We start from the raw sequence: 2,805 nt of genomic DNA on the forward strand, positions 1-2,805 counted from the left end.
AGCTCTGAGCGCTCAGCCCGGGCAGACGCAGGGACTGCCCGGAGCCGGGGAGAGCTGCCACCTACCCAGCAGCGCCCACAGGTCGGTGACCTCGCCGCTGTCCTCGACGCGGACGTACAGGATGAGGCTGCTGTAGTCGGTGCTGACAAAGCGGACGAGCATGCTGCCACCTCCCTCAACTGTGGGGACAGACGCAGGCAGGGACAGCTGCCGCCCCGCCCTCCTCCCCGGGGCTCTGACCCGCCCTGGGGTGGCACGTTGGCTGGAGGAGGGAGGACAGCTCCTTCTGGCTCCTGCCTTGCCCCGAGGCCGCTGGAGGCACGAGCACCCCGTCCCCGCCCCCTCCACCCCAGCGTGGGACCCAGGCCAGGCCTAGGCTACTCACAGGAGCCTCGATACTGGCCTCGGAGCCCAGTGGGGTGGATGGTGACGTTCACGCCTCTGCACACACCCTCTCCTCTGGGAAAAGAGAAAGGGACTTCCATCTGGACCCGGGAGACCTGAAGGGTCACCTTCTGGCCTCTCCCTGTGCCCGGGGCCCCAGCCGAGAGAGAAGGCAGATCCATTGGGCCGGGGGCGCCTGGGGGCTGGAGCAAGGACGGGGGCTTCCTCGTGTCTCGGCTGCAGCCAGACCTCCCAGGAGGGGTCGGACCCAGGCTGTCCTTGGCCGGGAGCTTCAGGTCTTGGGGTGGGGGCCCAGTCCTGGTGCCTCGATCCCTGGGCTCCACGCACAGACCAAGGCTTTGGCCCCCCACCCATGCCCCCACCCCGGGGTCTTCAGTTTCTCATCTGGGGGGTGGGGGGGCCGTGCGCCGACCTCGGTGTCTGAGGCCGGCATCGGCGAGGTGTGGCCGTGACTGTCCTGGGCGCTGTGTTTACACGCTGTTCTCCGCATCCCTGAGTTCAGCCCAGGTTGTCACCGGACGTCCCTGGAAGCACAGCCCTACCCAGGACGCCAGCCGGCAGGACCCGCCGGGCGAGTCTTCCCCTCGGTCCTCCGTCGTGCAGCTTCGGGGCCGGGCCTCTCAGGGCGGCGTCCAGGGCCCCAGCTCGGCACTGCGCGTCCCTCCGGCTCTAACCACTGGCCACTGTCCCTGGGGAGGCCCATGAGCGTGAGCATCGCCAGGAGCTGCAGAGGCCACACTTACGTCCAGAACAGGACGAGCTCCAGGTCTGTGTCCCGGGTCCGGATGGAATGAAGCGCGAGCCTCAGGGGGTCCTCTGGGGAGACCAGGTCTGCGCGGCTGGCGGCCAGCTGGACGGTCAGCCAGCGTCCCTCCACCTGCAGGGGGCACGCAGGGGCGGGCGAGGTGCCCGGCCGAGTGGCGTCAGAGCCTCCAGCCCTGGTTCTCAGGCCCCGCATCAGTGCCGTGTGCCGCCGGCGGCTATGGGCCCCCGGGGGTGCTGGTGACGGCCCATGGACCCCGGGCTGGGGCGGGAGCGATCTGCCTCTGCCCCTCTCCAGGCCGCTTTCGTGCCCCCCACGCCCTCCTCGCTGCCCGCCTCCCTCTCCGCACGTCCTGTAGCCCCTCCTGACTGGTCCAAACACCACGTCCTGCTGTGTCCCGCGCCCCGGCCGAGTCTGGGGACAGTGAGGGACGCCCTGGAACAGCCCCCGGTGCTCTCGCCGCAGCCCCCGCCGGGCACCACCCCTGCCCCCACAGTGACCGGTGACGGGCAGGTGGGGTCACACAGGCAGGGACGAGTCTGGGGCCCTGCTTGCCCAGAGCCAGGGGCGGGCAGTGCAGGAGGAAGACCCCCACCCTGCGGGGTGGGACAGCCGCCCCGAGGAGCACCCCTCGCCCGCCCGCCTCTCCCCGTTGGTGTCCGGCCCCCTCCCGCCCGCTGCCCCCACAGTGCCTCCTCCAGGCGACACTTGCACCCGCGTCCTGGGCCCAGGCCGAGTCTGGGCCCGAGTGGCACAGTCACCTTCCGGGCGTCAAAGCCTGGCTGCACTGGCACTTCGTCTGGAGCCTGCTGGGCACCGGCCAGGCCCAGGCTGAGGGTCAGCAGCAGGAGTGGCCCTGTCCCAGGGGCCCAGTGGGAGGGCAGGCCGGGCGGCCGGCGCCCCTTCCTCACACACGTCCCGCGGCCACTCGCCCGCACGGCCGCCCGGGCTGCCCCCGCCGCCCTGCCCGGACGCCCTGCACGTCCCGGAGGCATTCTCGCTGGTGACGCTCCTCGCCTGTGTCCACAGTGTGTGCAGGCGTCACCGGCGGGGACCGCGGGCCGTCGGGCGGTTTAACCACCAGCCCGTGGGAGGGGAGAGGCCAGGAGGCGTGTCTGCTGGTCCCATAGGACACGGTGCCCTCCTCCCAGCCGCGCTCCCGCAGTGTCCCCGTCCCCGTCACCGAGCCAGAAGCAGAGCCAGAAGAACAGGTGCCACCCTCTCCTCACTATCTGGGGGCAATGAAGCTGCACGTGAAGCCTTAGGGTGCTGCTCGGCACACCCGGTCCCCTCTCCTGTGGCCACCAGTCCTGGGGACGGGACTGATGACCCCAGGCCACCGCAGGGATAGTGGGGGTGGGGGCATTGTCATCACGGGAAGCCAGACGTACGAAGCCGAGGCTGGCCCCCGGGTGCCCTCCGCAGCTGCGGGGCTCCCCTGCCTGGTGCTCCTGCCTGGGCCCAGCCGTATGCGTTTGGCGGCTGCCGGGGCCAGGAGAGGCCCGAGGATGCCAGGGAAGCTGCGCTGGCCCTGGGTAGAGGGGGTCCCCCTGTCTCCGGGAAGCTGAGCTGGGTGCACCCCTCCCCCCACCGTGAGAAAGGCGTCCCTGGGCCCAGCTGGCCGGCTGTCAGGCAAC

Source organism: Pteropus vampyrus, unplaced genomic scaffold (assembly GCF_000151845.1).
Source record: "Pteropus vampyrus isolate Shadow unplaced genomic scaffold, Pvam_2.0 Scaffold157, whole genome shotgun sequence".
Classification (NCBI taxonomy): Eukaryota; Metazoa; Chordata; class Mammalia; order Chiroptera; family Pteropodidae; genus Pteropus; species Pteropus vampyrus.